This window comes from Pan paniscus, chromosome X (genome assembly GCF_029289425.2).
Source record: "Pan paniscus chromosome X, NHGRI_mPanPan1-v2.0_pri, whole genome shotgun sequence".
Taxonomy (NCBI): Eukaryota; Metazoa; Chordata; class Mammalia; order Primates; family Hominidae; genus Pan; species Pan paniscus.
The window spans coordinates 54,024,635-54,047,075 of NC_073272.2; the positions used below are offsets into that span (position 1 = coordinate 54,024,635).

At 42.3% G+C, this 22,441-nt stretch overlaps 2 pseudogenes; both read left to right on the top strand.

The window, feature by feature from the left end:
- Window positions 1–9,926: 9,926 nt before the first annotated feature.
- Window positions 9,927–11,158, top strand: LOC129395277 (eukaryotic initiation factor 4A-II-like; annotated as a pseudogene).
- Window positions 11,159–14,553: 3,395 nt separating this feature from the next.
- On the top strand, window positions 14,554–21,181 carry LOC100977817 (X antigen family member 3-like; annotated as a pseudogene).
- The last annotated feature ends 1,260 nt before the right edge of the window (window positions 21,182–22,441 follow it).

Sequence of the window (22,441 nt, forward strand, 5' to 3'; positions counted from 1 at the left end):
CGTCTTCCTATTTTCCTCTACTGTCAAGGATTGACTCTTGAAAACATTTTCTTCCTACTTTGATGGAATGTTGAGTGGGGCACGGGATCTGGCTGCCATCTTGTTCCAATCACCTGTTATTAGATATTTCATGTATTTTTGTCACAATATAAGTGTAATTTTTCTCAATTTGGTTTTCTAAATGGCTATTATCAGCATGTAGAAACCCTATCTATTATTGTTAATAATATTTTGTTACCTGTCTGGGTACAGCTTCCCATGCATTTTGGCACAAGACTCAATCTATTTTATTCTTCAAAACAAAACTGACAGGCTGAGTGTGGTGGCTCACACCTGTAACCCCAGCACGTAGGGAGGCCGAGGCATGTGGATCAACTGAGGTCAGGATTTCGAGACCAGCCTGGCCAAGATGGTAAAACTCCATCTCTACTAAAAATGCAAAAAAAAAAAAAGAAAGAAAGAAAAATTAGCCGGGCATTGGTGGTGCACGCCTGTAGTCCCAGCTACTAGGGCAGCTGAGGTGGGAGGATCATTTGAACTCGGGAGGCGGAGATCGCAGTGAGCCAAGGTGGCACCACTGCACTCCAGCCTCGTGGACAGAAACTCTATCTGTAAATAAAAAGAAAAAGAAAAAAAGAAAATTCACTTCACTGGCAATAGATAGTTATAAAAGGATAATTTATGGAAGATTTCATAGGGGAGACTGATGGAAAGAAAGGAAGTATACATTTTACAGAGCTGAGCAGAACTCACTGCAAAAATCACCAGAACTGCCTTTTTCTCCAAAAGTGCTACCCATAAGCTATTCTACTACTGGTTCTTCTAGTCCTTTTCTCTATTCCAAATCCTCAAATTGTCCATTTCCTTATTGGGGTAATTTTCCTCTGCCCAGATCTGGGTCCCCCACAACACTTAACACTGTCTGCGAGTGTGTGAATTCCCATTATTTTAGCTCAGGTTCCCAAGGAAACAGGCTTTGGGCCATACAGGACACCTCTAGACAGACTATACTGAGAAGCCATGCATGGAACGGTGCATGGGGAGAGGAGAGGGAATTTACGTACCTGGCTCTCACTCATGGTTTTTTTTTTTTTAATTGGTCAAAATTTACCACATAGGCATGAACTCCCCCACACTTCCAGATTGCATCATCTGCCCCTTTCACAGCTATCTGGGAAGCCAGATCCCACACTTTGAAGTGTAGTGTTTCATACAATCCAAAAGTGGTCATAGAGGCCAGGTGTTGTGGCTTACGCCTGCAATCCCATCACTTTGGGATGCCAAGGCAGGCAGATCATGAGGTCAGGAGTTCGAGTCTAGCCTGGCAAGCATGGTGAAACCCAGTCTCTACTAAAAATACAAAAATTAGCCCGGCATGGTGGCACACACCTGTAATCTCAGCTACTCGGGAGGCTGAGGCAGGAGAATCGCTTGACCCTGGGAGGCAGAGGTTGCAGTGAGCTGAGATTGCAGCACGGCACTTCAGCCTGGGCGACAGAGCAAGACTCCATCTGAAAAACAAAACAAAACAAACAATCAAAAAAGTGGTAGCAGAAACCAGAAAGTCCACGTAGGTAGCTAATTGCTTTGGTTGTATAGCAGCAGCCAAGGGTGAAAACTAAATACTCCCAGGCAAGTCCTGAGTTCACCAAGGAATTGGAGTACCCATCTGTGCTAGTTAATTGCCTTTATCTGAAGGAAAAATAAAACTCGTATCTCTATGACAAGCAGGTGCTTACAGCTTGGAGCAAGGCACCTAGGCAAACTCCCCTGGTGACAGGGAGACTGGGACGTCATCTTCCTCAATGTTCACGTTTCAAAGAGATGGCTCAAGGCCCTGAAGAAAGACCTTTCTAGGGACTGGACATGGTGGCTCACACCTGTAATCCCAACACTTTGGGAGGCTGAGGCTGGAGGATCACTTGAGGCCTGGAGTTCAAGTCCAAGACATTCCTGGGATATACGGGGCCAGAGGCTTACATATCAAAGGAAGAATTTACCAACACAAATTTTCTGAAGGAAATGCTCTAGGGAAAGGGAAATGGGAAAAGGTATCTTCTTCCCTTTTGGCAACAGGAAAATCTAAATTTTATGTGTAGTTAACCTTACAATTTCCCCCTTTTGTTATTTTATAGTAACATTACAATTTTCCAATTATCTCCACTGCTGTTTCTATCTTTCTCTGGGTAGTGTACAGCCACATAGATATCCAACAAGTCCATAGTAAGATGCAAAGCAAAGCAATTATCAGGATTATAATAGAATGACTTTTTGTTTTTCAGGACAGAGTTTCGCTCTGGTTGCCCAGGCTGGAGTGCAATGGTGCGATCTTGGCTCACTGCAACCTCTGTCTCCTGAGATCAAGCGATTTTCCTTCCTCAGCCTCCCAAGTAGCTGGTATTACAGGTGTGTACCATCATGCCCAACTAATTTCTGTATTTTTAGTAGAGACAGGGTTTCATCATGCTGGCCAGGATGGTCTCCAACTCCTGACCTCATGATCTGCCTGCCTTGGCCTCCCACAGTGCTGGGATTACAGGCGTGAGCCACCACGCCTGGCCTCTGCTAACACTTTTGGATTGTATGAAACACTACACTTCAAAGTGGGATCTGGCTTCCTAGACAGCTGTCAAAGGGGCAGTTGATGCAATCTATAAGTGTAGGGGAGTTCGCACCTGTGGGGTAAATTTTGACCAATAAGAAAAGGAACCAGGAGTGAGAGTCAGGTACGTAATTCCCTCTCCTCTCCTCTCCTCTCCCCATGCACCATTCCAGGCATTGTTTCTCAGTATAGTCTGTCTAGAGGTGTCCTGTATGGCCCAAAGCCTGTTTCCTTGGGAATCTGAGCTAAAGCAATGGGCATTCAAACACTCGAAGACAGTGTTAAGTGTTGTGGAGGACCCAGATCTGGGCAGAGGAAAATTATCCCAATAAGAAAATGGACAATTTGAGGATGTGGAATAGAGGGAAGGACTAGAAGAACCAGTAGTAGTATAGCTTAGGGGTACTATTTTTGGAGAAAAAGGCAGTTCTGGTGATTGTTCCAGTGAATCGCTCAGCTCTGTTTTATATATATAAATATACATAAAGGATATATATATAAATATATATGTGTGTATATATGTGTGTATATATATGTGTATATATATGTGTGTATATATGTGTATATATATGTGTGTATATATGTATATATATGTGTGTGTATATATATATATATACATCATTCTTTCCATCATTCTCCCCTATGAAATCGTCCATAAATTATCCTTTTATAACTACCTATTGCCTGTGAAGTGAATTTTCTTTATCTTTTTTCTTTAGAGATAGAGTCTCTGTCGCCTGGACTGGAGTGCTGTGGCACGATCTCGACTCACTACAATCTCCACCTCCCGAGCTCAAATGATCCTCCCACCTCAGCTGCCCTAGTAGCTGGGACTACAGGTGCGCACCACCAATGCCCGGCTAATTTTTTAATTTTATTGTATTTTTAGTACAGAAGGGGGTTCACCAGCTTGGCCAGGCTGGTCTCGAACTCAATTGATCCACCAGCATCAGTCTCCCAAAGTGCTGGGATTAGAGGCGTGAGCCACCACACCCAGCCTGTCACTTTCTTTTTGGAGAATAAAACATATTGAGTCTTGTGCCAAAATGCAGGGGAAGCTGCACCCAGACAGGTAACAAAAAATTATATATATATAGATAGGTTTTCTACATACCAATATTAACCATTTAGAAAACCAAACTGAGAAAAAATACACTTATATAGTGACAAATATACATAAAATATCTAAAACCAGATGATTGGAGCAAGATGGCAGATAGATCCCATGCCCCACTCAACATTCCATTGAACTGGGAAGAAAATGTTTTCAAGGGTCAATTCTCAAGAGTAGAGGAAAATAAGAAAACGTGTCAGTGGTCCACCAGAAATATTAAGGCATTCCTGGGAGATAGAGTAGATGGGATCAGACTGATAGAGAAACCCAAGGAGACAAGACCACAGCTCAAATCACCGTAGGTGAGAGATGCTGTTTGAGACAGAGACTTACTCCATCGCCCAGGCTGGAGTGCAGTGGCGTGATCTCGGCTCACTGCACACTGTATCTCCCAGGTTCAAGGGATTCTCCTGCTTCACTCCCCACTGTAACTGGAATTCATAGAGACCTGCCACCACGGCCAGCTGATTTTTGTACTTTTAGTAGAGATGGAGGTTTCACCCTGTTGGCCAGGCTAGTCTCAAACTCATGACCTCAAGTGATCTGCCTGCCTCGGCCTCCCAAAGTGCTGATATTACAGCGTGGGACGCCGCCCAGGTGATGATCTTTGTAACAAAGCCTCTGAAAAACTCCAAACCCTGAATCAAAAAAACACAGAGCCAGAAAGGACCTTAGGATAATCATCAGGTAGGTTAATTTAAAAGTTCATTAGAAACATCTGAATCAGCCAGATTCCCCTCCAACACCACACTCAGATTGGCTGGCAGTAGCCACTTTTGCCTCTAAGATGAAACTCTGATAATTGTTCATTAAAGAAAGTGAAGGCCTGGCGAGGTGGCTCACACTTGTCATCCCAGCACTTTGGGAGGCTGAGGCAGGAGGATTGCCTGAGGCCAGGGGATCCAGACCAGCCTGGGCAACAAAGTGGATGCCATCTCTACGAAAAAATACAAAAACTAGCTGGGTGTGGTGGCGTGTGCCTGTAGTTCCAGCTAGATCAGAAGCTGAAGTGGGAGAATCCCTTGAGCCTGGGAGATCGAGGCTGCAGTGAGCTGTACTTGCATCACTGCACTCCAGCCTGGTCCACAGAGTGCGATCATGTCAAAAAAAAAAAACACACACACACACACACACACACACAAAAGTAACATACCAGAACTTGGTGTAACTTCAGCCCTTCACAAGGAGAGAAACACATGCCATGGCAATGAACCAGAAGTTTACCATAATAAAGTAAATAGCATATTGCTATTTATTTCATTAAGGATTTGTAGTTGTATATTCTTTCTAAAGGAATTTAATATTAATTTTCTTGATGTAAGATATTATTTCTTTTCTGATTAAAAAGTAGTAGATGATTTTTACAGAAAATTGTAAAATATGGAATAGCAGAATAAAAACAGCCAAAATTTCACAGTGTGAGGTAAACATTTGTTGCACTTCTAGCCAATCCCTTTTATAACTCACTCATATCTTAAATTGTATACATATATCAAATCATCAAATTGTACCCCATAAATATATATAATTATTAGTTGTTAAGTAAACATTTTTAAAGAAGAAAAAATAATAAAAATCATCAACAATTTTGAAACAATATATCAACAGAAAAGTTATTCTTTGTATAACGTGACAGAGTTAATACTCTTTGTACACACAAACAAAAACCCTTGAGATGAAAAAAATTAAAACAGTATGGATATAACATGATAAATAAAAATAAGAATAAAATGGAAAATTAGCACCAAATCAGTTCAAATTCTAAAGATATAGAAACACTTATGCACCTTCTAGTAATTTTGGAATGAAAAATAAAGCAAAATTTAAATGGAAACTTTCTCCATCAAATTAGAAAACACTTATTTTTGAATAAACAACGAATACCCATGGATATTCTTCATAATGCTGCAGTTAAATGGGCACTATTATAAATCTCCCATTGCTGAGATTTTGTTTATGATTTTCTGTGTTTTGTAATTTTTATTTTTTTAATTTTTTTAATTATACTTTAAGTTTTAGGGTACATGTGCACAACGTGCAGGTTTGTTACATATGTATACATGTGCCATGTTGGTGTGCTGCACCCATTAACTCATCATTTAACATTAGGTATATCTCCTAATGCTATCCCTCCCCCCTCCCTCCCCCCCACAACAGGCCCCGGTGTGTGATGTTCCCCTTCCTGTGTCCATGTGTTCTCATTGTTCAATTCCCACCTATGAGTGAGAACATGCGGTGTTTGGTTTTTTGTCCTTGCGATAGTTTGCTGAGAATGATGGTTTCCAGCTTCATCCATGTCCCTAAAAAGGACATGAACTCATCATTTTTTATGGCTGCATAGTATTCCATGGTGTATATGTGCCACATTTTCTTAATCCAGTCTATCATTGTTGGACATTTGGGTTGGTTCCAAGTCTTTGCTATTGTGAATAGTGTTGCAATAAACAAACATGTGCATATGTCTTTATAGCAGCATGTTTTGTAATCCTTTGGGTATATACCCAGGAATGGGATGTGCTTCCTGACTTTTTAATGATCGCCATTCTAACTGGTGTGAGATGGTATCTCATTGTGGTTTTGATTTGCATTTCTCTGATGGCCAGCGATGATGAGCATTTTTTCATGTGTCTTTTGGCTGCATAAATGTCTTCTTTTGAGAAGTGTCTGTTCATATCCTTTGACCACTTGTTGATGGGGTTGTTTGTTTTTGTCTTGTAAATTTGTTTGAGTTCATTGTAGATTCTGGATATTAGCCCTTTGTCAGATGAGTAGATTGCAAAAATTTTCTCCCATTCTGTAGGTTTGCCTGTTCACTCTGACGGTAGTTTCTTTTCCCGTGCAGAAGCTCTTGAGTTTAATTAGATCCCATTTGTCAATTTTGGCTTTTGTTGCCATTGCTTTTGGTGTTTTAGACATGAAGTCCTTGCCCATGCCAATGTTCTGAATGGTATTGCCTAGGTTTTCTTCTAGGGTTTTTATGGTTTTAGATCTAACATGTAAGTCTTTAATCCATCTTGAATTAATTTTTGTATAAGGTGTAAGGAAGGGATCCAGTTTCAGCTTTCTACATATGGCTAGCCAGTTTTGCCAGCACCATTTATTAAATAGGGAATCCTTTCCCCATTGCTTGTTTTTGTCAGGTTTGTGAAAGATCAGATAGCTGTAGATGTGCGGCATTATTTCTGAGGGCTCTGTTCTGTTCCATTGGTCTATATCTCTGTTTTGGTACCAGTACCATGCTGTTTTGGTTACTGTAGCTTTGTAGTATAGTTTGAAGTCAGGTAGCATGATGCCTCCAGCTTTGTTCTTTTGGCTTAGGATTGACTTGGCGGTGTGGGCTCTTTTTTGGTTCCATATGAACTTTAAAGTAGTTTTTTTCCAATTCTGTGAAGAAAGTCATTGGTAACCGAATCCAGCAGCACATCAAAAAGCTTATCCACCATGATCAAGTGGGCTTCATCCCTGGGATGCAAGGCTGGTTCAACATATGCAAATCAATAAACGTAATCCAGCATATAAACAGAACCAATGACAAAAATCACATGATTATCTCAATAGATGTAGAAAAGGCCTTTGACAAAATTCAGCAACGCTTCATGCTAAAAACTCTCAATAAATTGGGTATTGATGGCACGTATCTCAAAATAATAAGAGCTATTTATGACAAACCCACAGCCAATATCATACTGAATGGGCAAAACCTGGAAGCATTCCCTTTGAAAACTGGCACAAGACAGGGATGCCCTCTCTCACCACTCCTATTCAACATAGTGTTGGAAGTTCTGGCCAGGGCAATCAGGCAGGAGAAAGAAATAAAGGGTATTCAATTAGGAAAGGAGGAAGTCAAATTGTCCCTGTTTGCAGATGACATGATTGTATATCTGGAAAACCCCATCGTCTCAGCCCAAAATCTCCTTAATCTGATAGGCAACTTCAGCAAAGTCTCAGGGTACAAAATCAATGTGCAAAAATCACAACCATTCTTATACACCAATAATAGACAAACAGAGAGCCAAATCATGAGTGAACTCCCATTCACAATAGCTTCAAAGAGAATAAAATATCTAGGAATCCAACTTACAAGGGACATGAAGAACCTCTTCAAGGAGAACTACAAACCACTGCTCAATGAAATAAAAGAGGATACAAACAAATGGAAGAACATTCCATGCTCATGGGTAGGAAGAATCAATATCGTGAAAATGGCCATACTGCCCAAGGTAATTTATAGATTCCATGCCATCCCCATCAAGTTACCAATGTGTTTTGTGATTTTTCAACAAGCAAAATTAAAAACATGATACAAATGAATGTTTTTCACTATGTTTACCAAGAATTTGTATCAATATAAAGACATATTTATGTTATAATGTATACATTTATATAAACATGGGTCTAATCAAGAAGAATATAACATTCTTCCGGATATTTTCTAACTTATGTATGCTCTTTTTTTTATTGAACTCTCAATCTATTTCCCAATTACTCATCTGAAAGTAATTGGGATAACATGATAACCATAACTCCAAATGTTATGGTTTGTTTATAGTACTGATGATGTAGTATTGGTTAGATATGATGGTCACATAAGAATTATCAGGATCACAAAGTAGTATAGGGATGCCAGAAATCTTGTTGGCATAGAATTTGGCTACTTTGTCTTCCTAATTATCCTAAGCTGAAACTGAAGCTGAATAGAAAATTTAGGCCAAATATTTGTGAAAAAGCAAACTTTGAATGGCTGCATGCAATAAAAAATATGCTTGGAATGATTAAAGGGACACCTGATTTTAATAAGAAAGAAAACCCTGCATTCTCTTGTAGTTTTGAAGTAGAAGACACACGGCACTTAGTTCCAGGTCCTGACAGGACTTAATTCATGGTCCTCACAGGATAGGGTGAAGAAACCCTCATGAACCCGCAGACAGAGATGACCGTGGATGATTGAGGAATCTCTAGCTGCCTTCATTGTTCACTAGCACATGACACTGTCACCAGCACCATGACAGTTTACAACCGCCATGGCAATGAACCAGAAGTTCACCCTCCCCTGCCCCCCTGCATTACTAGACAGTTCTAAGTAACTCGCCCTTCAATTTGCATTAACCTACCCCTTCATTTACATGGAACTGAAAGTGGGTATAAATGAGTATAAATACAGTTGTCAAGAGCCCATAGGTTGCTGCCTCCTGGCGCACTGCCTGTAGGTTAGCCCTGTTCAGAAAGGAGTCATACTGTTCTATAAAAGTATTGCTGTCTAACACCACCAGCTCATGCTTAAATTCTCTCCGAGGCAAAGCCAAGAACCCCCCTGGAATAAGCTCCAACTTTGGGGCTCACCTATCCTACATGAGTTTCAAGGCAATAATTTTCCTGATAGTCCACAATTGTGTATTTCTCAAGTTGATTTGTTAATAATGTCAAAATCTCAGAATCTTTCATTCTATGTCTTGGTCAATATGTCATTTAAGCATAATGGTGACGTAAAAGCTGAAGTGTAATAATTGTTAGTCTGACTAGAAATGCAGTAGGATTATTGCCCTGTAAGATCTTTTATTGTTACATTCACAGGAAGCATGGCATAAAACCCAGAATCACAGAAAAAAGTGATTAATCAAAGCATGTATAAAAATTGGCCAAGGTGGGAAGATCACTTGAGCCCAAGAATTTGAGACCAGCATGAACAACATAGTGAGACCACTCTCTAAAAAATAAATGAATCAATTGCTCAGGTGTTGTGTCCACACCTGTAGTACCACCCACTTGGGAGGCTGCAGGATGAGGATTGTTTGAGCCCAGGAGTTGTGCCACTGCCCTCCAGCCTTGGCAACAGAGCAACATCCTTAGGAAAAAGCACGTGTAAATACAGACATAAAATTCCTTATTTCTGTCACAAAAGAAATACATCCTCCACTAAGGGTGACATGGGACTGTGTGTTTCCAGTGTTTCTTGATGCAGGAGATTGTTTGGGCAAAGAAACAAAAGCTCTCTTAAGTCCCTTTCTTTTTACTAAAATATGCCCTGTGGATGCGGATACAGGTGTTATGGGATCTTTGGGGTGTCGATTTTCTGGCTGGAAACCTCTGTGGCTGGTGGCACCTTTGTTCAAGTTCTTGTCCTGCATCCAGGAAGTATAAGGTACACAGACAAGTGGAGGGTAAACAAGACAAAAGGACTTTTCAGTCGGGCACTGAGTGGTTTTTTGGATCATGCCTGGTGGCTCCATGGATTATAACAGAGAACGTGGCAGCCCAGAGGGAATGGACCCTGATGGTGCCATTGAGAGCAACTGTAATGAGATCGTTGATAACTTCGATGATATGAATTTAAAGGAGTCTCTTCTTTGGGGCATCTATGCTTACGATTTTGAGAAGTCTTCTGCTATTCAGCAGAGAGCTATTATTACCTGTATGAAAGGGTCAAGTTCAGTCAGGTACTGGCAAGACAGCCACATTTGCTATTTCCATCCTGCAACAGTTGGAGACCCAAGCACTAATGCTGGCCCCCACCAGAGAACTGGCTCCACAGATCCAAAAGGTAATTCTGGCACTTGGAGACTATATGGGAGCAACTTGTCATGTCTGCATTGGTGGAACAAATGTTCAAACTGAAATGCAAAAACTGCAGGCTGAAGCACCACATATTGTTGTTGGTACACTTGGGAGAGTGTTTGATGTGTTAAACAGAAGATATCTTTTTCCAAAATGGATCAAAATGCTTGTTTTGGATGAAGCAGATGAAATGTTGAGCCGTGGGTTTAAGGATGAAATCTATGAGATTTTCCAAAAACTAAATACAAGTATTCAGGTTGTGTTGCTTTCTGCCACAATGCCAACTGATGTGTTGGAAGTGACCAAAAAATTCATGAGAGATCCAATTTGAATTCTGGTGAAAAAGGAATAATTGACCCTTGAAGGAATCAAACAGTTTTATATTAATGTTGAGAGAGAAGAATGGAAGTTGGATACACTTTGTGACTTGTACGAGACACTGACCATTACGCAGGCTATTATTTTTCTCAAGGCCCAAAGTGGACTGGCTGACTGAGAAAATGCATGCCAGAGACTTCAGTTTCTGCTCTGCATGGTGACATGGACCAGAAGGAGAGAGATGTTATCATGAGGGAATTCTGATCAGGGTCAAGCCGTGTTCTGATCACTAGTGACTTGTTGGCTCGTGGGATCGATGTGCAACAACTGTCTTTGGTTATAAATTATGATCTACCTACCAATCGTGAAAACTATATTCACAGAATTGGCAGAGGTGGTCTATTTGGGAGGAAAGGTGTGGCTATAAACTTTGTTACTGAAGAAGACAAGAGGATTCTTCATGACATTGAGACTTTCTACAATACTACAGTAAAGGAGATGCCCATGAATGTGGCTGACCTTATTTAATTCCTGGGATGAGAGTTTTGGATGCAGTGTTCGCTGTTGCTGAATAGGCAATGACAATATGCATTGTGGTTCTTTCTTTGGGACTATTTGGATCTTGTCTCGATGCTCATAATGGATCAGAAATATAGATTTTGATAGCAAAGCTACATTAGTCATGAACTCTTGTGAGGAAAGTCATTGGCTTCATCCTCTTTAGAGTTAGACTGTTGGGGTGGGTATAAAAGATGGGGTCTGTAAAATCTTTCTTTCTTAGAAATTTATTTCCTAGTTCTGTAGAAATGGTTGTATTTGATGTTCTCTATGATTTAATAATATACTTGTGGACTAAAAGATATAAGTGCTGTATAAAATCAGCCAATTATGTTAAACTAGCATATCTGCCTTTATTGTGTTTGTCATTAGCCTGAGTAGAAAGGACTTTAAAATTTTTTTAGAAAGCATTTGAATGCATTTTGTTTGGTATTATATTTATTCAGTAAAATATTTAATTAGTGCTAAGTGTGAACTGGACCCTGTTGCTAAGCTCCGGCAAGGAATCATCCTAGGTAGGGTTTAATCCCCAGTAAAATTGCCATATTGCACATGTCTTAATGAAGTTTGAATGTTAAGTAAACTGTATATTCACTTTTTAAAAAAACAAGACATAGAGGAGCTTTATTGAGTGTTAGAACAGCTCAGAGGAGATCCGCAGTGGGTAGTTCCTCTGTAGGCAGGTTGTTCGCTCAAGTGTTCAGCTCTCAGCAGAGAGGAGGCCCTGAAGAGTGTGGCTCCTCTTTGCAGGCAGGTCTTTCCAATGTCTGCAGCTCTCAGCAGAGAGGAGGCGCTGGAGAGGGTAGCTCCTCTCTGCAGCTGGTCGTCCCATTGTCTCTCCATCCTTTGCCCTGCTCTGGCTGAGTCCCAGGCATTTATGGACCTCAGAGGGGAGAAAGTGCATGTACATTGGTCCATGGGTGGCCATGGATCAGCCCAGAAAAGGCACCACAAGTCCACACTCTGGTCTCTGGGATTGGCTGCCTGGCCAGTCCCTGGTCTGAAGGTGGGTCCTTACCAGGGACTGCCCCCTTCTGCTCTGGAGCCTGTCTGCCTCCCACTGCAGTCTATGATGCCCAGGCTGCTCACACCAAGGGGCACCTGCAGGCCTCCGCCCAGCTGCCCTCAGCACCCCCTTGGCTTCCCCTCTCATGTTCCTCAAAAATCAAATTCTGGAGGTGTCTGAGGTGGCAGGGGGCAGGCATGCCAGTGCTGGCCTGGCCATGTGCACACTTGGCTGAGCTGTGACAGTGCAGGGGCTCAGCTCCCAACCTGCTCTGAAATCAGAGTGGGTGCTGGGAGCAGGGAGAGATCAGGCAGTGGGTGCTGACACTTCCAAGTCTGCAGGGACAGTGGGGGCCTTCCTGGGCTTCAGAGAGTGCAGGCTGCAGACACGCCTGGGTCTTGCACCTGGGAGGGCAGTTGCAGCTGCTCCTGGGGAGCTCCCAACCCACCAACTCTGAAGGGGTGGGGCTCCCACCTGTCCCCAGCTCCTGGGTCTGCAGCCATAGATCGTTTGGCTGCAGCTGCACCCGGGAGGGCAGGGATCCTGCCTGCTCACAGTCCCCCCAAGAGGACAGGGAGGCTTGGATCTGTAGCCACAATATGCCTACTCCATGGAGCTAGAGGTCTGGGTCTACAGCTGCCGTTTGGGCAGCTGCAGGTGCACCCAGGAGCTCCCTCCCCAACTCGTAAAAGATGGGGATCCCACTTGTCCCTGGCTCCTGCTGCCTCCACAGAGCGTGCAGCCCTGGCTGGGCCTCCCTGCTGCAGCCAGTGTGATGGCAGCAGCTGCTGCTATCATGGTGACAGTGAGGAAACTCTGGCTGTCCCTGAAAGTCCCTGGCTCAATGTGCATGTTCCTTCCTATGCAAGTTCCTGCTGCCCGTGGGTCTTGCTGTCTGCCTTCTGTCCCTGCAGAGCTGTGGGAGGAAATGTCGTGACTTCTTTCTTGCTGACTGTGACACATCAGGTGGGTCCACAGATCAGTCCTCCCAGAAGTTGAAGTGTGAGTGAGTGTGAGGGAAAGTGGGCAGACTTCCCATGGGTTGGGCCACTTGGTCCGTGGCCTGACAGAGGGCCTCATCCTCCTACTAGAAGTCAGCGACACCACCATGCACTTCCTCCCTTGAGGGGCCTGGAAAAGGGAGGAATAAGGGCCATAGAGGGGAGGAGGGTCAGGTGAACACGGAGTGAGTTTTGAACAGTGATATTGGGGTATTTGAGTCTCAGAGGCATAAAAAAAAACACACAGGGAGGATGGATTCCAAAGTCCTTAGTGGGGTCCTAGGAAGGGATGGAGGAAAGAGCAGGGGGAGGGGGGAGAAGGAGGGACACCACAGCCCTTAAGGCTAGCGCACATCTCACTGCGCATGCTATTTGGGCGCCCACCTCAGTGCACATGTTCACTGGGCGTCTTCTACTCTACCCCTTCGCCCTCGTGGTGAATGCCTTGGAGCTGTGAGGCCAAGTTCCTAAGGTCTAGATTCTTTCTCTCCTACTGAGATGCAGCAGGTAGGTCCACAGGCCAATCCAACTGGGAGTTGAAGTGTGAGTGAGGGTGAGGAGGAGCCAGTGGGCTTCTGGAGGGTCATCGGTGGGAGGGAGACTCAGAGGGAGAAGGGCCTCGAGGTCTTCATCCTTTATATGTGGCACTGCAGCCATGGGCCTTCTTTTTTGTCGGGGCCACAACTAGGGAGGAAGGAGGGCCTCGGCATGGCGGGGACTGGGTTATGATGGGGTGCATACTGGGGGAGCTGTTGGAGGTATCTGAGTCCCAGAAATGCCTCAAGCCCCCAACAGAGGACAGATTGTAGACTCCCCAGGGGGGACCCAGGCAGGGACGGCGTGGGTGGCAAGGAAGGGGCCTGGGAACTGGGAAGGCTGCGGGTTGGTGACTTCAGCCCCGAGGTCTGTAGAATGCCAGGCACAGGTGTCCAGTGAGGAGCACCCAGTGCTGTGTTGCAACTTCTCAACTCCACGAGGTTTGAATGGACGGGGCTTTGTGGTCGAGCAAAACTTGATTTTAGGGAGGAACTGGGACCAGGAAATGGGTATGTGACAAACACTGTGGTCACTCCCAGTTTAATTCTCTAGTTCTATTTTCCTACATGTCTCCATGATGGAAATTCCAGCTGTGAAACCAAACCACATCAGAGATATCCAGTATCTCTTGCCAGGAGCCTTAAGACATTGATAGCTTGACCACCTTAAGTGATTGTGCAAGCATTCTATTCAGAAGACACACAAACTTATACTTGCCCTGGGACTTACCTTCAAAGTATTTCCAAACTTTAAAAAAGTGACAAGTTAACATTTGGCCATGGAAGTGCTCAAATATAGCTATCCTCTCAAGTGCCATTTCCCAATCACAGTGTTCTGTATTCTCTTTGCAGAGTGAAATATAATTTGGCAAGGAAGATCAACATGTAGGCCGAGACCAAGACGAAGTTTACAACCTCCTGAGCTGATTGGGAGTATGCGTGAGTGCTTTAACATTCGTTGTTTTCTATTAGCAGAAACTATTTTTTTTTGTGATAGTGTCATTGAACTAGTATACATACACTGTTAAAGGTCTTCCGAGCTGATAAAAAATGATCATGGCATCTCATGAAGGAAAGACTGGTCCAAGAGGATTACGTTGTGTGTGTTTTTTTTGGAGACGGAGTCTTGCTCTGTCACCCAGGCTCGGCTCACTGCAACCTCCGTCTCCTGGGCTCAAGCAATTCTGCTGCCTCAGCCTCCCGAGTAGCTGTGACTACAGGTGCACGCCGCCTCGCCCAGCTAATTTCTTTTTGTATTTTAATAGAGACGGAGTTTCATCATGTTGCCCAGGCTGGTCTTGAACCCCTGAGCTCAGGCAATCCGCCTGCCTCAGCCTCCCAAAGTGCTGGGATTACAGGCCTGAGCCACTGTGCCCAGCCTACATTCTGATTTTGCCTGGATGGATTCCCCAGATTTTGCCCATGACTTCCTCCGTATGCTCATTCATAACAGATTGCACACATCCATCCCAACATAGATTAAACTGCCTTCCAAAGCCCTTGAGTGTAACTCTGTCTTAGAGTAACCTCTCTGTGGGAAGAATAACTTTATGAATAATAAGTATATGGAATAGTGTTGGAGAAATGTCTTTAGACTTATGATCAGAAATATCTATGTATTCTGTATATTTGCATTATTGACATGTATTTATAACAAAACTTTTTTTTTTTTCCTGAGATAGAGTCTTGCTCTGTCACCCAGGCTGGAGTGCAGTGGTGTGATCTCGGCTCACTGCAACCTCCGCTTCCCGTGTTCAAGCGATTCTCCTGCCTCAGCCTCCCAAGTAGCTGGGATTACAGGCATGCGCCACCACGCCTGGGTAATTTTTGTATTCTTAGTAGAGACAAGGTTTCACTGTGTTTGCTAGGCTGGTCTCGAACTCTTGACCTCGTGATCTGCTTGCCTTGGCTTCCCAAAGTGCTGGGCGTGAACCACTGCGCCCGGCCAAAACTTTTTATTTATACACACACAACCACGGTCCCAGGAGCCCAGTGATGAGGAGCCTCGAGAGGATCCACCAACTGAAAGTCGGGATCCTACACCTGGTCAGAAGAAGGAAGATCAGGGTGCAGCTGATATTCAAGGTGCTGGGAAGGGAAAGAAAGAACGTCTATGGGGGGAGGAGGCCTATGTGTGCATCATGCATTATGCCATGACCGGTAACAGGAGGAAAGAAAACATTAGGAAAGGATCGCAAACATTTGCTGAAAGTTGGCTGGAAAAGTGAAGAGTACAGTTTACAGCTTCATGCAGTCCCTGGATATAACGAGTCTTCTCCTAACTTTGAAATATATTTTTGTGTACTTGAAAATACAGTCCTTGCTAAATCAGATGAAGCAGTTTAATTTTATGCATAAATATGCAGTGTGCCATTAGTTTAATTTGTTCTTCTTAGAATGTTGTTGTATGATCTTCTAAGCCATTGTGTCAACAGTGCTGTAAGCACCCTTTAACAGCATGTGGAGTGCCAAGTCATCCTACCTTATAACACCCTGAATAAAGCCCATTTGCATAAGGATGGTAGCCCCATTTTATAAATAAGCAAACTGAGGCTCTGAAATGGAGGTTTACCAAGAACCTTTGTACTCATGGAGACAGAATTCATATTTTGTCCCAAGGTTTGTGTTATCCATGTTGTAATAAGAAAAGGTCAGTGGTTTTGCTTAAGATACTTACTATTCGAATGTGTGTGTACTGTAAAGTACTTCAGTATTGGCTCAGGACGAAACACAGTTCAGTGAAGCAGAATAGCAACTCCAGAAAAGAGCTCAATAAATGACAGCCACTCTTTGATTGGTATCTTTCTGTATTTTTTCAGGATGTTTGGCAAAAGGTGGGTAATTCAGGACACTGGCATACAGGTAGCTATATTAGTATGATTTCGAAGGGGCTTTTAAAAGTTGTAGAAGCACTTTCATAATTAGAAAACTCAAAGTACCATAAGTTTATCCTGAATCAGAAGTTGTTTACTCAGTAGATAGCATTTTTGCGTTAAACACTGGCAGAATTTGGGCCATGGATTATTTTAGCAATTCACTGTTAAGAGGTTTCCAGAATATGACTGTCAACAATGACCACTAATTTATTTGCACTCAACCTCCTGTACCCTTACTGGAAGATAATGATTTTCCTGTTATTTTTGGTACTTTATTCTAAATGTGATTCATTTATGTAAGGTTACATATGGGGCCCTTAGACCTAAGCATAATGTTAATTTATCTAAATAATTTTCAAGTTACCTCAACAAGGGATGGGTGTCACAATTGTAAGATTTCTCATAGGCAGGCCAATACATTGATCTAATCCTTCAGAAAACTGCATTTCATTTAGGATTAAAATTCTATCCATGTGGCAGACTTCAGATTTCTTAGTCGATATTCACTGTTCATAATTCACAATGGTAAAGTATGGGAAATGTAGGTGTGGTGTGATTTATCCTCAGATTATCATTTAAGATAAGATTCCATAATATAGGAAAACAAAAATGTGACATCTTTACATCACATTTATTACCACAGTAGTCTACAGGCTTTTATTTCATAACACTGAGGAAAATAATATTATCATTTCCTTATTTGTCTTTCTTGTTTGCCTGCTTCAATCAAGAACCTCTGTATTTTTCAGTGCCTGACCTGGAAGCTGATCTCCAGAGCTGTCTCAGTCAAAGACTGGGGATGAATGCGGAGATGGTCCTGATGTTCAGGGGACAATTCTGCCAAAATCAGAGCAATTTAAAATGCCAGAAGGAGGTATGCTACCCATTAAGATGCAAAATTATGTGCTTTCTGTTTTTCACAATATTATACTTTTGATAATAAAAAGAGAGAACATTACTGCCCCTTTAAAAACACAATTCAAATGCAGGCTTTCTTTGAAAAGTTGTTCAGACCCCAAATGCCTGACTGGAAGACTTAAACACTATCAGATACAGAAACAAATTGGGTCAAAGCCATACTGAATCATCAAATATGAAATCATTTTCTTACTTGTGACTATAGCCAATAGCCAACAATTTTCAGATTTTCTAATTTCTGCTTTAAACAAATACATAATGCATTTGTAATACCACTTTGTGTGAAATATGCTGAGTACTGAAGGAGGTTCTAGTACAAGATCTAACATAATTTGTGAGATTTTGGATGAATTCCAAAAATTCTACATCCATCTTTTTCTATTGAAAATAGTAAATGCAAATCAGATATATTAAAATCTGTTTCAAGATTGATTTCTGTATTTTCATGTTCTGTTGGATAGAATACAAAGATATTATTTGTTTCACTCCAGTTATAATATCTGATTTGAGATTTCATGGTTCCTAAGAAAAAGAGTGGGCACCCTGCTTGATGTTTGTTTTCCTGTATGGAGACCTAAATGACTGTTCTTGGATTTTGTTAAATTTTGAATTCTCTGGTTCTTAAGGAATAATTGTATTTTAAATCCTTCCCGCAGTGAACCCTTGAATGACTGAATAATAAAATGGCAAGAGACAGTCAGGTTTCTGTGGCCGATGTAGTAGGGAGCATGCATGTAGGTCAGTGACGCTCAAAGTGGGTGTAAGATGCCTGTGCTAAGCATGCTCCCTGCCCTTCTGTCAGTCTTCATGAGCTACTGTGTGTGATTAGATTGAAGACACATATGATAGAATCACCTCTAACCATATCAGAGGTTACATATTACAGGTTTCTGCCTTGAGACATCGGATGATACGACTTACAGTTCAAAGACTATAACGTCCTAATTCGTGAGTAGTCGACATAAGTATCTTTTACACATATTTTCCAAATTGCTGACTGTTAATAGAAGAGCTTCTGAATTTCAAGGGAGCACTCCATATTTAGGGAAGAAATTACCTAAACGTTTGGACTCTACACTGCTGAACAATTCCATTGGACCATTTACATACAAAGACAGTTTTCTTTGGGAGGCCGAGGCGGGCAGATCACGAGGTCAGGAGATTGAGACCATCCTGCCTAACACGGTGAAACCCCGTCTCTACTAAACAAAACACAAAAAATTAGCAAGGTGTGGTGGCGGGCGCCTGTAGTCCCAGCTACTCGGGAGGCTGAGGCAGGAGAATGGCGTGAACCCAGGAGGCGGAGCTTGCAGTGAGCCGAGATCGCGCCACTGCACTCCAGCCTGGGCGACAGAGCGAGACTCCGTCTCAAAAAAAAAAAAAAAAAGAGAGAGAGAAAGACAATTTTCAGTCTATTTCCAGGAGCCTATTGAAGAAGCCTCAACTGTATGCTTAGGAAGATTATAGTCCTAAATGCACATCTTATTAAAATAGACAACACATTACATGATAAAGGAGAAGAATAAAAAATAAAAAAAAAGAGCAATAGAATAAACCTAAGGGGAAAGGAAAGAGGAAATGAATAAAAGACAGATACGAATCACTAGTAAAAGGAAAACGAATCCAAAAGTAACAAATTCAAAAGATTTTTTTGGGGGAAATAGTTATGAATAGAGTATCCAGTAGTTTACACACTCGGAGAAAATGGAAAAAGGCCAACACGGAACATGAACAAGACACAGATATTGAATTTAGGTTATAACTGAAAGTGAATACGTTCTTGAACTCTAATATTTTCAGTGTATGGATGAAATGGTTGATATGCTAGGCACATATACATTATTTAATATATCCCTATAATATGTGAATACCTAAACATCGCGAAGACTGGAAGAACTTCTGAAATTTGCTAGTTGTCCCTCAAAAACTCTTACTTTTAGAAACAAATGGTTGGCTTCTCCAGATGTCTTACTGTCCTTTCCATTTTCCTATCCCTCTATTTCCTTTTTCTTTTTGGCCACACTGTTCATGATATATAACGGTTTCACGTTTTGACATCAGGAATGATAGTGATAGCTTAAAACTAATGTGACCATATAATTAATTATACAAACGGGAATACTTTCAAGTGTAAAAAGGCAGTATTCATATTGACATTAGCACTTTAAGTGAAAATTGGGGAAAATGATTACTGTACCTTAAAAACCGCAGAAGGGTAAACTAGCCCAAAGAAACACTTTCGCACTTCTGCACAACAGAGAAAAAACAAATGCAATAAACTGTTTTCTTAAAAGATAGTTTTCAGACTATTTCCAGGAGCCTATTGGACATCCAGAACATAGTTTCAAGCTAAAGCATTAAACATTTTTTTGTAAATTCCTTTTGTTTCTTAACTTTTTTTGTGTGTTGGTTATATTTTTAGCAAAAGTATACACAATGTTTGCTTTCTACTTTGAACCACTTTTTAATAGGTTCACCTGATTTAAAGTGTTCTGACCTCTGACTGTCTTTTGGTTTCCTTGTAGCACTAGAAACCAGGGTGTGTTTAAAAAGTATTGATAATGTATATGCTTGGAAATCTATCTTCAAAATCTCTACAGAGGTCTAACTGCATGTAAGCCAATGGGTGACTCATAGGCTTCTGGTTTTTGTCTATTGTATGAAACTAAAACGTTGGCGTCCTTTGCATACCTTGAATGTCACCTAAATACAGTTCTGCTAGTAATGTTGTTCTTCTATTATAGGTGAAAGGCAACTGCAGGTTTAAATGAATACAAGCTGAAAGAACGCAAACTGGTTTTGTATTAGACATTTGACTTAAAAATATCTCAGAGGACCTCACATGCAGAAGGAGGGCAGGGAACACTTGTGGAATTGTAGTGATCTCTACATGGTTGGATGACCAAACCCTAAGTCACAGTGATGAGCCACGTGGATGTCAGTCTGCAGAGGGTGGGAGGGGAATGCCACAGGCCTCTGCTTTAGGAGCCATGCAGCAGAGTGAGACCAACCTGCAGTACTGATCTCAGTTATGCCCTTTAAGGGTCCCAGACATATGCAGCCTATTGGTTAGGGTTCCTCATTGCGCGTGCACGTGTGTGTGTGTGTGTGTGTGTGTGTGTGTGCACGTGTGGGTGGGTGGGTGGAGAGAGAGAGAGAGAGAGAGAGAGACTGAGTTTGAAGACCTAGCCCATGGAAGTGTTGCGACTGGCAAGTCCAAATCTCACAGAGCAGGATGTCAGGCTGGAGACGCGGGGAAGAGGTGATATGAGAGCTCAAATCGAGGGCAGTGTGGAGGCAGAATTTCTTCATCTTGTGGAGGACCCCTGTCTTCTTCTCTGAAGGCCTTCAAGGAACTGGAGGAGGCCCACCCACATTGGGTAGGGCAATTAGGTTTACCCAAAGTCTGCTGATTTAAATGCTAGTTTTCATGTAAAGAAAACACTTCATGGATACATCTACTGTGGTCAAAGTGAACATTTCTCAGGCATCGTGGCGTAGCAAAGTTGACACATCAAATTTCCCATCACATCCATCTTATACGAATCCTATTAATGCTGAAGGTCCATCTGACAAAGGCAGGTGACTTCCTAACTAAGATTCTGTATTAACCATTTTTATCCAGCCCAAGCCAGCATTTCAGGCTCAGCGCAACTATGGACAGGAAGCTGAAGCTGATGTGAATGCCTTCCAGGGATGAGGCAGTGATGGGATAGTCAGGGCATATAGGTAAGAACAATCCCAGAGGGCACAGGTGATATCCCTGGACAACAAGACTTTACCCTTGTTAGGGCACCCGCAGCAGGACATACATTCGTCAGGTAGGAGCTGGCCAAGGCCCCCAGTGTGGCCTCCCACTAAGGGACCTTTCCCTCTAAGGTTCCTTGTCCAGTCCAAACAACTGATTTGCATCTTTGGTTTACGGGAGCTGTCAGCAGGCAGCCAGTTCAGGGTAGTCATTGACACAGGTTCCTCCTCCTCACAAGCATGGATGACATCCCTAAGGTGTTCTGTGTGAGATGTTCGGGAGCTGGGTCACCCCTGCTGTCCCATAGTTGCAACTCGGTCAGGTGTGATCTGGGGTTCAGGATTCAGTGTGGTTTCAAAATTGGCCTTATGCTATGACTGTGGGCTCCTCACAGGCAGAGAGACCCACCATCTGTGCTGTCACTGAGTAACTCCAATTCAGTGTGGTACTGTAGGCCTAGGGACACAGTGCTGACACGATGTTAATCTTGCTTTTGCTGAGTCTGCAAGTAATCAACCACTTTGATCCATTTGGGCTCATTGTCTTTTACCTGCCAAATCTATGAATATATGACAAGCCAAAATTACAACTGCACTGGTGATCCTTGTGGCCCCATTAGCCACCGCAGGGCTGCTTAGGGACTGCCTGAGCTCTTGACACACGATGATATTGAGTTCTGTGGTGTTGGCTGACCGGAATAGACTTATTCTTCATGGCTTCACACACACCAAACAAGTTTTCAGCACATAGTACTGACATAGGGTTGGCCTTGTCACACCTCGGTTATTTACAAATCAACTTCAGAATCAATGCCATGTCTGATGCCAGCTACACTGCTATTTAATTTACATATTTACATCAAATCAGTTTCTGAAGTCAAATGCATTTAAAAAGGTAGATTGATATTCCTACTTGCAATTCCAAAGCAGTTATCACATACTAGAGGTGTAGTTGTAAAGAAAAATGGAATGAAAACATTTGAAATTTTAAAGGGATTAAGGAAAGATAACTAGTAAATTTTTCTGCAATGTAATGCCTGCATTGTATGTTATTTCATTTATTCTTCATAGCAAGTATTTAGTCTAAATATTCTAATTTCAACTTTAAAATGGAGAAACAGTCCCACAGGATGTAAGTATCCTGCCCACCATCTCAAGGCCAGTGTGTGAGAGGCAGGATGGCTCTTACACCCATGGCTATGTCATGCCATCG